Genomic DNA, 12,451 nt, shown 5'->3' with positions numbered 1-12,451 from the left:
CATCTGTTAAATGGTCTACTGTTCATTTGTTCACACACACATGCTTTGATGCTCCTGAGAAAAATGAGTCACCTGTATGAGGGTGCCAGCGAACTATACTAAAACGCCTTAACCGCGTCGCCTGCATCTGCATAAAGACTGAAGGATGACAAGTGACGTGCCACGCGCGAACGTAGCGGACGCCTGTGCGTACGCTCGTCTCAATGTACAAATAATTATTTACTTTATGATGACGAATTTTGAGTTTAACAGCTGCTTTGCTTCACAATTCAAGCAGTCCATGTATTACCAAGAGAAACCGATGAGACAGTTTACGCTATTTTCAAGTCTACATGTGCACACGTTAAGGCGTCTGAAGCGTTGGCTTTAGGATAATAACACACACGCGTTGCTGCCTGTAACGCGTGTACGCCTATAACAGTATATCAGGGACTGTACCATTGCTCAGGCGCCAAACTAAGGAAGAGGCTGTGCGCATTTACGCACAGGGTCCACTGGATCATCAGGACCTGACAGTTATTCATTTTCTATGTTCTGCAGCATATCTTCACAGATCAGCTGTTACACACAGTCTCAGGTTAATACGGGATTGTTTATAAGAAAGCATAACTTATAGATGAACCCCAACAGAGCTGTCAGGATATTTTTATTTTTAAGTAGCTGAAATTATTTTAATTATCCCTTTCACCCTTGCTATCATAAATATCAATTCGATATCATTCAAACCTTAAGAGAGAGAAAGAGATACTATCTTGTACGTACCAGATAAACTTAACGTTTTTCCGGCCAAAACCTGAGGCTTAATTAGGCTGTTTTGAGGGAAGTGCCTGACGCATGACACAAAGGGAAGTGAAAGTCAGCAAAATGCAGCATAAACAAAATGTTTTACCTTATTAGTTAACTACAAATGTCTGTAAAACATACTGGGACTGTGCATAGGTGCCGAATTGGGTTAAACAGCGTAGATATAAGGTCTGAAGGAATCATATTGTAAAGAGACTGCGTTGTCCACTTAATATACTTAATACCATTCAGCGGTGACAGCGATTATGGTGTCTGCAGGCAGCGTAAACCTACCTAATAGCAAGTTAAGTACACACCTGGGCATTGTTTGTATATCTCAGCTGGTGCATAATGAATATTGTATGTCCGTGCACATGAAATTACTCACGAAGCTGGGAACTGGCTGTGAGCATCGCACATTTTACTACATGCAGTGTGGTGAAGTTTAATTGCACTAATAGGCTATAATGTAAGCTTTGACTTCATCGCTGTGTGTGTGGACTTGAAATAGTCTAAACTGTCTCATTCGTCTCTCTTGGTAATACATGGACTGCTTGAATTGTGAAGGAAAGCAGCTGTTAAACTCAAAATTCGTCATCATAAAGTAAGTAATTATTTGTACATTGAGACGAGCGTGCGCACAGGCGTCCGCTATGTTTGCTCGTGGCACGGCACGAATGACCCATCCCTATTTGATTTCTACAAACACTATACAGCGTGTTCCTGTACGCTCATGTAGACTTGTACAGTTACACGTGGTCTTCATGTCACGTATTTGAGGTGTAGTTCACCCGTCACACAGCTGTCACGTGATGCTCGTCTGTCCATTAAAAGCGAGTGGAATTTACACGCGCACGTTAGAGGTTTGATGTCATCGCATAGGCGCTGTACACACGTTTTAGTATAGTTCGCTGGCATAAAATGCCCCTCATACAGATGGGACCATGATGACCACAGCTGTGTGTGTGTGTGTGTGTCTGTGTGTGTGTGTGTGTGTGTGTGTGTGTGTGTTTGTGTGATTCGTCTCCTGTTTCAGGTCAGTTTTTATTTATTTATTAATATTTTCTCTGTTTGTTCAGGAAAGAGCTCAGCTGTTTGCCTGTTAGCATGTTGCGTACTGTCCCTTTAACTGATATCTGCTGATCTCACAGGAAGTGACTCAGACTGCCTAGTCATCGGCGCCGCTCACTCTGCAGCCGCTTCAACAAACAATAACCAACAAATCAATATGTTCATATCAGTGAGCTGCAGGTCAAAGGTCACCGAGGGTCAGTCAGGGTTATTGATCATTTTAACGTCATTATCAGGATTATTTAACGTAAATAATACAGAGAAAACATCACAACTGAGCACAGAAATAGTTTTAAAATCTTTTAAAATGGTTTTAATATTTCCAGAGTGAATCTGAAACAATTCAATAAAACATATTTCAATAAAAAGGTTTAATATTCAAGAAAAAAAAGAGAAAAAAAATCATAATTCTTCCAGGAGAAAAGTATTTTTTTCCTAATAAAAGAGATGAGGAGAGAGGAGAGGAGGAGGAGCAGGAGAACAGGAGGAGAGAGGAAGAGGAGAGGAGGAACAATAGGAGAGCTGCTGGACGTCTGTGTGACAGAAAAAACGTTGCCCTCGTTTCAGAAAGCAGGTCGATCTATTCCTGACAGAACAGAGCAGGAGGAGAAGGGAGGCGCTGCAGGAGGAGGCAGTAGGAGAAAGGAGATGCTGCAGAAGGAGCCAAGAGGTGCTGCAAGGAGGAGACAGGAGGTGCTGCAGGAGGAGACAGGAGGTGCTGCAGGAGGAGACAGGAGGTGCTGCAAGGAGGAGACAGGAGGTCCTGCAGGAGGTGACAGGAGGTGCTGCAGGAGGAGGAGGAGGTCAGCTCTTATCTATGACCTTTGACCCCACACTCAGACCTGGACTGACTCCAGATCAGCTGATAAACACTTTACAACACGTCCAGACGGGAAGTTAAAAAATAAAAGTTAATTAAAATTGAATATAACAATATAAAGAGTTACTTATTCACCCAGAGAGACTTTATATGTATGGATCAATAACCTGCTGCAGCTCTGACATAGTCTGAAGATTAATAAAGAGATTTATCTGTGATTTAATGTCAATAAACGGATCTAAAGGGGCTGAAATAACTCCAACATGATGCTGAATTAATGCTTTGTCAGGTCTGAAGAACACAAGAACACTGCTGTTAAAAAGAGTGTAGCAGAGACACTGCATATAAATAATAATAATATAAATAATAATGATAATAATAATAATAATTATTATTATTATTATTATTATTAATAATAATAATAATAATAATAATAAACTGTCTCATTGTGATTTTCCAGCAGGAATCACGTCCTCTCTTAGTTAAAGCTAGTGTGTTTTCTCGTGTCCTCTCTTTAACCTCCCACTAATTCATGACACCATTAAGGCTGCCACAGTGTGTTTGTGTGTGTGTGTGTGTGTGTGTGTGTGTGTGTGTGGTTCATTAGCATGTTAAAGGTGTGTTCATTAGCTGAGGTTATTACAGGCTGGAGGGCACACACACACACACACACACACACACACACACATACACACACACACACAATGAGCTGTGTGTGCTAGCAGATTGAGCTAACATTCTGAGATTTGTGTGTGATTTGTGCTCCTCCTCTCCTCAGGCCTTGGGGAGGTCAGAGGTCACTGGGGGTCAGAGAGGTGAGGAGGTGAAGAAGAGGAGTCAGGCTCACACATGTTAACAGACACATGAAGAAGAAACAGCTGCTACAGGATCCAGACACACAGAAGAAGAAGAAGAATGTTTCACAGTGAAATCATGTTTTTCAATGTTAAAACGTGTGATTTCTCTATGGAGAACACACACACACACACACTATGGCGGGATTTTATGCCAGTGAACTAAAACGATTTAACCGCATCACCTGCATAAAGATGATAAATATGCGTACAGGCGTATTGTGAGTTTACCAGATAATGAAGGATGACGGTGATAAGTGTCGTGCCACGAGCGAACACAGCGGATGCCTGACGCTCGTCTCAATGTACAAATAATTATTGACTTTATGATGATGAATGTTGAGTTTAACAGCTGCTTCGCTCCATGTATCACCAAGAGAGAAAGATGAGACAGTTGAGGCTGTTTCAGTCTAATGTGACACGTTAAGGCGACTGAAGCTTTAGTACAACAGAGACAATGTGCGCCTATAACAGTATATCAGGACTGGACCGTTGCTCAGGAACAAACTGAGGAAGAGGCTGTGAGGTCCACTGGATCATCAGGACCCAGTTATTAATTTTCTATGTTCTGCAGCAGATCTACACAGATCAGCTGTTACACAGAGTCTCATAGGTTCATACGGGATGTTTATAAGAAAGCAGAACTGATAGATGAACCCAAAGCCCAATAGAGCTGTATATATATATATATATATGTATATATATTCAATATATATTCTCAGGTTTCAATATATATACTGTATAAAGCTCTGATGGGGTTTGGGGTTCATCCATAACTTATGCTTTCTTATAAACAATCTCTTGTGGTAGAATGATCCTCTCTGTCTGATTTCATCACTCCACAGTGTGTCTGTTGCTCATGTAGGCTTGTTCTAACAGTCAGCTGGTCTTCATGTCAGTATTTGAGGTGTAGTTCACCGTCACGAAGGAGTAACAACGCTCTGCAGCGTCTATTGACGCTCGTCTGTACACTGACAGTGAATTAATTTACAAACACACGTTAGAGGTTTGATGTCATCACAAAGACGCTGTACACACGTTTTAGTTTAGTTCACTGCCATAAAATACCCCCATACATACACACACACACACACACACACACACACACACACACACAGATGATATCACACAGTTTTTATATTTCAGATGAAACAAACACTGTTTTACTGTTGTCGCCATTGGAGACACTGACTCTGTGTGTGTGTGTGTGTGTGTGTGTGTGTGTGTGTGTGCGCGCGTGTGGAGCTTCGCCCGGTGGCCGTGTTGGAAGAGAAGTGAGGAGGAGGTTCATTTGTTTTGTCAGACGAAGCAGCCTGCAGCTGGGAGGAGATGTGTGTGTCTGTGTGTGTGTCTGTGTGTGTGTGTGTGTGACTCATACGGATTCTCCTGGTATTCACAGCTTCTTTGTCTTCTTCTTCTTCTCATTCACATTGATCTGAAACACAAACACACAGTTATAAGACACATTATGTTGAATATAAAATATAAATCATATATATTATAAATAATATATCGTATTAAATCTATGTATGACATCAATAGAACTAATACACGCTCTTATTCACTCCTACGGGACATTTAGAAATCCTTTCTAAATATAAATTCTTCTGGGGTTTTTATCATCAAACAGCTTCAGGTTTGATTTAATGGAAGTTTGAATTCTTTCATCTGAATGATATAGTTTTAATCTGGTTTACTGGTTATAGAATCAGCTGATGTGTATTTATACTGAGACACTGACGGCTTCTTCTCCTGCTGCTGCAGCTGTGAGTGGGCGTCTGAGTGGGCGAGAGAGAGAGAGAGAAAGAGAGAGAGATTGTGTGTGTGTGTGTGTGTGTGCAGACAGAACTTTCCTCATATTGATATCAGTGCGAGTGGAGCATTTATAAATATTGCTGTATATAAATAAAGTCAGTGTGTTTGTTCTCAGCAGCTTCATGAGATCAAAACTGAAACATGTTGAGCTGAACAAAGGAACAGGAGCTGTTTCCTCTCACAAAACCATATATATATATCTATATATATATAGATATATATATATTCATTCCAACTGTGCTGTTCAGCACAAAGACATGTCTGAGTTGATTCCACAGAGCTGCAGGACTTATAGATTATATAGATTAATAAGTAACGTATTGTTTGCAGAGCGAAGATTAAAAGTTTATTTCATGATGTTAAAATGATTCTGAGTTTGAAAAATAACAGAAATATAAAGAAAGTGAAGATGAAAATATCAAATGTTTTTGCACGAGGCTGAATAATATCCTGCTGAAACCACCTGAGACCTGAAACACACACTCAGTGTGTGTGTGTGTGTGTGTGTGTGTGTGTGTCTCTGTGGAGGATCTGAATGGAACAAGCTGCTCAGTGGAGACAGAAGTTGTTTGTTTGTGCAGCTCGTTCATTAATGACGGAAAAACTTGAGCTGGAAGAAAATAAACGATAATGTTTGTTTCATTTAGCAGTTCTGTTCCAGTTCAAATTTGTACATATATATATATATATGTGTGTGTGTATATATATATATATATATATATATATATATATATATATATTATTTTTTGTTACAGGCACAACACAGGAAATTTTCCACAGTGCCGGCACTCGCCCCAACTGTAGACTGAGGTTGAAGATCTTGTGAAGAGGTTGACACAGTTGGGCAGCACAGTCCTTGAGCAGCCTTGGACACACACCATTTGGGCCAGCAGCCTTCCCAGTTCCAACCTCACCCCCATCTCTGTGACAGACAAGGGTGGAGGCTCAGGTGTAAGAGGGGGGGTGGATGCTGCTTTGGAGATGTACACATGTTGAAGAGGAGGAGGAGGAGCAGCAGCAGCATTGGCATTGTGTGAGGCCGCTGCATTGAATATGTTGAAGAACTGGTTGAGTTCATCAGCTCTTTCTTCATCACCTGCCACTTTAATCTCTTCTTCAACTTATATTGTATTAGTTTGAGCCGTGCTTTGTCACCATCTCTAAAAGCTGCCTTCTTCTCATTGAGGATTGCCTTTAAATCACTAGTAATCCAAGGTTTGTTATTGTGGAAACAGTGTACAGTCCTAGTGGGTATGACCATCTCCAGAAGTTGATGTAATCAGTAAAGCAGTCAACCTGTCTGTCAATGTCCATACTGTTCCCCTCTGTTTCCAGCAACACGTTCTAGTCTGTACATTCAAAGCAGTCCTTTAGAGCCTCAGTTACCTCTGGTGTCCATTTCCTGACTGTGAGTTTGGTTGCAGGCTGCCTCCACACACAGGGTTTGTAACAAGTTTCCAGAAGAACTAAGTTGTGGTCTGATCTTCCAATTGGGGGCATGGCAGTAGCTCTGTAAGCTTGTTTGACATTAGCATATAGCAGATCAAGGGTTTTATTTTCTCTGGTGGGACAATTAACGAACTGTGTAAATCCAGTCAGATGAGAGGTGAGGGAAACTGAAAACTGATTGAAGTCTCCTGATATTATCAACGATGCTTCTGAGTCTTTAGTCTGTATCCTACCAACGACATCATGTAGAACTTCACATGGAACTTCTGCAGTTGCCTTGGGTGGAATGTACACAAGTATTGTTATGATATGACTGAACTCCCTTGGTACATAATATGGTCTCATACTAACTGCCAATAATTCAATGTCTGGGCAGCACATCTTCTCCTTGACAGTAACATGTGCAGGACTGCACCATCTATGGTTCACAAATAAAGCCAAGCCCCCACCTTTCTTCTTGCCACTACTTTTAGCATCTCTGTCTGATCTTATGAGAGTGAAGCCAGGTATATCAACATTGGAGTCTGAGATGTTTTGATTCAACCATGTTTCAGTAAAACACAAGAGACTACACTCACGGTATACTTTCTTCACCAGTATCTCCAGTTAATCAGTCTTGTTGGGCAGAGAGTTGACATTCCCCATGACTGACGGCAGAAAAGGCTTATATCTCCATTTCCGAGCCTTAACTTTTGCACCAGCACGGCAACCACGAAAACACCTCTTCAACTCAGCTGGAATAGGGAGATGGTGTCCTCCAGACTTGCTCCGTTTCAATGAAAGAAGCTCCTATCTTGAATAAACTCTTCTCTCCACAGAAGTATCCATCAAAAATATTCCAAAAATATATATAAACTTCGCAAATTTATGCAAAAACAGAGAGCTACCAAACTTTTGCTGCTCCTCCATGAAGCGCATTCCGGAAAGTATGTTGAAGTCTGTATTTTTTTAAGTCTATATATTTTTGCTATTTCCACCATTTTTTTATACATACATAATTTCCCTCTGGGGATCAATAAAGTATTTCTGATTCTGATCAATATGGAGCGCAATATAAACCTAGTGAAACAAATCTCTCCCAGATAACATTAAGCCTTAATCACTATGTCGCCGACTGTTTCCCCTTTGGTTTAACATGGAGATGTTAATGCTGCAGGAGCACAGCGATCCATGGCACACAGATCGTTCTCCCCAGAGAAAAAACGTGTGGGAAATCCTTTCAGAATAAGGTGTGGTGCATATTTGATCCCGTATGTGATGTTTAATTGAGACAACAAGGTATAGACAAAGTGTGGCTTATAAACTGATGCGTAAAAATGATTCTGGCAGCATTACACTGTGGCTGCTCTGTAGGCTCTGGAGGAAAAAGACAACGGTAGAGTTTAGAAGGAACGTGTTGAGGGACAATTCTGCCACGGTGCAGGGCTCTGTGACACCTTGTTGCTGATCCCAGACCTGAGGCACCAAAAAGCTAATTTTTGTGCCTCCACCTTGGAGATCACCACATCCACCTTGCTGCAGTGGCAGCATATTGATTTGCTATTGTTAGAGCCATTTCTTGGTTTGAAATTGTGTTTGATTTGTTGTTTATTATGCAAGATGAATTTGAGTTGAGGTTATTTGAGATACTTTTGAGATACTTGTTTTTATTTTTGACATACTGAGGATGCCGTAGCTGGCTGGATGAGCGACAGTGACAGCCTTAGCTGACGGACGATCTCTGGCTTTTATTTTTTTAACTGAAGGGGCCAGTGTGTCTCAAAGCCACAATCCCAAAGGACTGTGATTGTATTTACAAAATAAGTCACAACAGCCATTGTTCTTTTGATATTCAGCGGGCAAGCCGGTGATTTATAGTCATTTGCATGTCATCTTCGTATTGATCTGTGGGAGGAGCCAGGGCGTGGCTGGTGGCTCGTGCATGTCTCAGTTCCAGCTGATTGGGATGTATGAAGGAAAGCTGCAGAACCTGCTGAGCACAGTTACATGTGGAGGTGAGTTTGCGTACGTACTTTTCTAGTTTTGGGAGTATGCCATCTTTAGTATGAAATCCACGCACTTTTTGATACATGAGGCCCCTGGTGTTTGTTCGGGTTGTTGTTCTGGTTGGTGTTCTGGTTGTTGTTGGTTGTTCTGGTTGTGTTCTGGTTGTTCTGGTTGGTGTTCTGGTTGCTCTGGTTGGTGTTCTGGGTGTTCTGGTTGGTTGTTGGTGTTGGTGATGGGGAGAGGGGGTGGGGTTTGGGGGGCTGCTCAGCCTACTGACGTCATGATGAAGACAAAGAGATGGATGAGGATGCTGATGGAGGAAAAGAAGACGATAAAAGGAGAGAGAGACCGAGGGTGCGTTCCAAGTCCCTTAATTTTCGCCTCCTCTATTCTCGATTGAACCGGAAGTTCTTTCGCGGGCACCATCTTTACGACCGTTCCAAAGCTCTTATTTGTGCTTGGAGGATAGAGGATAGAGGAGGCATATTGGAGGAGGCACAAGCGAGGATACACGAGAGCAACCTATGCGGAAGTCTTTTAGCGGTGTCCCCGCCCCCTGACTTATTGAATAGACGCAGCAGCTGACATCGCAACTTCACTATAGTTTCAAACTGGAGTGAAGACAGATCACAGATTAAACTTAATTGTGTCACCACAAGTTTTATATTTTATTTATATGATTCATCATGTAGTTAAAATCTGTTTTATTGTGGCTCTGAACAACAAAAACACCACAAACATATTTCTACATTTAGTTTTTTTCCTTTTCTGTTTTTTCCATCATGCAGAGTTATTATGGATATTATTAAAGTTAAAAATTAAAAAAAACAGTAGAGAGTATGAGAGTCTGTCCATCAGCAAGAAAGACTTTTCCATCATTTGTCATTTTCATCAGTGAGTGTGGGTTTGATCTGAGTGATATAATTTACATTTTACCTTAATCCTCTAACCTAATAAAACATTGGCCAGTGTTCAGCGGACACAATCATGTTCTGGGATATCAAATAATTAATTTATCACCAGGATCGTCTACTATGACGGCGTATTAGGGCCATGTATGAAAAAATAAAGAAATAGGGACCCAGGGTAGAGGGGCCCAGCCACCATGGCAAGCGTAAAAAATGAGGTGATGGTACTACATCACCACATTTCATTCCTTTCTACCTGCGGGTTGTCTCTTCTTCTCCATCACTCGCTCTGTTTTGGGTGTTTTATCAGAGTGATTGTTTATGAGTGATCCGACTGAAGCTCCCCTCCAGCCTCTCGGTACACAGAGCGCCTCTGCTCCTTGTTGACAGTTACAGTGTAACGTTCGTCTAAACTTTTTTCACAGCAGCAGGTTTATTTTTCCCAGCCTTCATTCCTCACGGGCATTCTCATGTGTGCCATGGTGGCTGGTTTATGGAATCTTTATTCATCTTTGAAGTGTGTGTGTGCTTGCATTTGTGGTACCGGACAGACCCAGTGAGGCATGGACCAGTATTACCCCCCTCCCCCGGGTCCGTTTTTTTTTTTCATACTTGGCCCTAATACGCCGTCCTAATATATACAGAAGCAAATAATAATAAATAAATAATATAAAGGCATTCCCCTGCCCCTGAGCTGGACACAGTTCACAGTATAAATACACAATGCAGGTTGTTATTCATGTGGAGGTGTTTGTTAAACAGAGAAAACACGTATTATTATTATTAGTGCATGTCTACAGCTGTTAAAGCGACTGACAGCTGATCCAGCTGTGATCCGTTGCCGCCGTCATTAGAAACGGACGTCGCTTGATATGAAGATTAGGAAGGACGTCCCATGTCTCTTAAATCGTTTCCCCTCTCCTCGCTTCGTTTTCTTGCGTCTCTCCATGAATCCCCGGTGGGTGGGACTAAGACGCAAGGAAACGATGCAAGTGAGGGAAGCAGGGAATGTGAAATAAGGTACATGGCATGTACCCCGAGTGTTCGGTGCTGACTGTTGGTGGTGTAGGGGTCACAGGTATCCCACATATTTAATTTGGATTTATGGACAGAATGCATTGAGAATTGTGGCAGCAATTTCTTGATTCCATGCTTCAAGATGGAGGTCTTTCTTTGTCCCCCTCCAAACAAAGACAAACGACCCCCACCCCAACCACAACCATGGCCACGGCCATCTGCATATACCTAAAGACACCTCATTGGCTGGTTCACTGTGGTATAGTACTGGGCAGTTCGTACAAGCAAGAACAAGTTTGTTAAACTTTAATCGATGGTGTTAACCTGTTGTGTGTTTGTGGTATATTTGTGGTGATATTTTGTGTAGCCAGATCATTTGAAGTTGTATGAATAATCTTGCTCCACATACTTTAAGTTGTACATGTACATTAACTTTAACTCATTTGATTTGCTCATACACTAATCCACATAAAATATACTTTTAATTTGGCTTCCTACAACACATAGACTTTCAAGGCCGCATGGTCTATTGTTCTCCAAGAACAAAAGGGCTTCCGCCATTTTGATTTACTTAAATGACCGCCCTTGGTCGGCCATTTTGTCACACATAATCTTTCACCTACATTTCCACTGTAAATAGTCTTTTAGATTAGCTATTGTGTGTTTTGCTTGCTTTACTTTGTTTTATAATAAATACATTTTGGATTAATATGCTTCTCCTGTTAATGTTGCACATGAATAAGTGATTTGCTAACCCTCTGCTATGAAAAGAAATCCAAAATTCCTTCAACCATTACTAAATATTAATAAGGTAATTTGATTATAATTATATTCATAATTAATAATCAATGTTTCAAATTGATAATTTGTTAACTTTATGAGACTGGTTTACTATGATTTGCTATCTTTCCTATTTCTAAGTAAAGAGGTGGTGCCCCGACAGTAGCTTTAATTTATTTAAAGTATGAATATTAATTTAGTCAATTTCTGATAGCAAAATTGATCTAAATAAGATCATCCAGGGTGCCCCCTGCTGGAGGCAATTTGTATCTACAACCAGATACCCCTACAGTGGTTTGGGGATCAAACGGCGAGCTACACTTCCTGTCCTACCTACAGGTGACGTTAGCATGGCAGCTACATTATTAGCATCTCCTGCAGCTGCCGTAGGACCGGATGAGAAGTCATCATGTGGAACATTTGCATATTTTGTGTATTAATGAGAAACTACTTTAAATGTTACAGATGTTATATATTATATTTATATAAACACAGGGCAGCTGCCGTCTGTCAGGGTCACAGGTCGCGTCTGTTACTAAAACATAAACATGTTCTCACCTGTCTGATGGCAACTAAACACCTCGTCTGCAGCTTCTTCTTCTCCTGCTACAGATTTAGATTCAAAGCGAGTGCAGACAAACAGATTATTGACACAGCTTCTTAAACTGATGAGACACGAAGCTCTGTTCCTCCTCCAGGTGCACTGCAGGATGTGGTTTACAGGGACCTGATGAGACCTTTTCTGCCCTGTGATTGGCTCATTACATATTTATGTTAATGAGCAGGTGAACAGGCATGCCTAATGAAGGGGCCGCTGAGTTTACATGGAGGATTATTATACATATGATAAATATAAAGAAGCAGGACAGACAGACAGACAGACACAGCTGCAGCAGAGTGTGAAGGGCAGCAGGATTAACTGATTCTGAAGGTGTTGGACGAGGCGACCAAAGAGTGCAGAGTGTGAG

The sequence above is a fragment of the Centropristis striata genome, chromosome 16, assembly GCF_030273125.1.
Source record: "Centropristis striata isolate RG_2023a ecotype Rhode Island chromosome 16, C.striata_1.0, whole genome shotgun sequence".
Lineage (NCBI taxonomy): Eukaryota > Metazoa > Chordata > Actinopteri > Perciformes > Serranidae > Centropristis > Centropristis striata.
This window is presented reverse-complemented; position numbering follows the sequence as displayed.